Source organism: Corvus kubaryi, unplaced genomic scaffold, assembly GCF_017639235.1.
Source record: "Corvus kubaryi isolate FWS band 111438036 unplaced genomic scaffold, C.kubaryi_AGA036_p1.0 134, whole genome shotgun sequence".
NCBI classification, from domain to species: Eukaryota; Metazoa; Chordata; class Aves; order Passeriformes; family Corvidae; genus Corvus; species Corvus kubaryi.
The window spans coordinates 757,000-757,426 of record NW_024580668.1 but is presented as its reverse complement, the minus strand read 5'-3'; positions in this window follow the sequence as shown (position 1 = coordinate 757,426).

Sequence of the window (427 nt, the reverse complement as noted above, 5' to 3'; positions counted from 1 at the left end):
CCGGACCATGGCTGGGTGCCCTGAGCCATTGACGAATGTCCCAGGGCCATGGCTGGGTGTCCTGGGGTCATGGACGGCTTCCCTGAGGCCATGGCCGGCTACCCTCAGCCACTTCTGAGTGTCTTGGGACCGTTGTTGGGTATCCCTTGACCGGTGCTGGGTGCCCTGGGCCACTGCAATCTGTCTCAGCGCCATTGTCGGGAGCCCAGAGTAATTGCTGAACGTCCTGGGGCTAATGCTGGATATCCCAGGAGCATCAGTGCCACAGCAGGACCACGGCCGGGTGTCCTGAGGTCACTGCCCGGTACGCCGGGACCACCGGCTGTGCGCGGGGCGGCGTCTGCCGAGCAGCCGTCGGTGCGGCGGGGGCTCGCAGCCGGGCCCGCCCCGCTCGCCCGCCCCGCCCCGGCCCGCCCCGCCGCGGCAC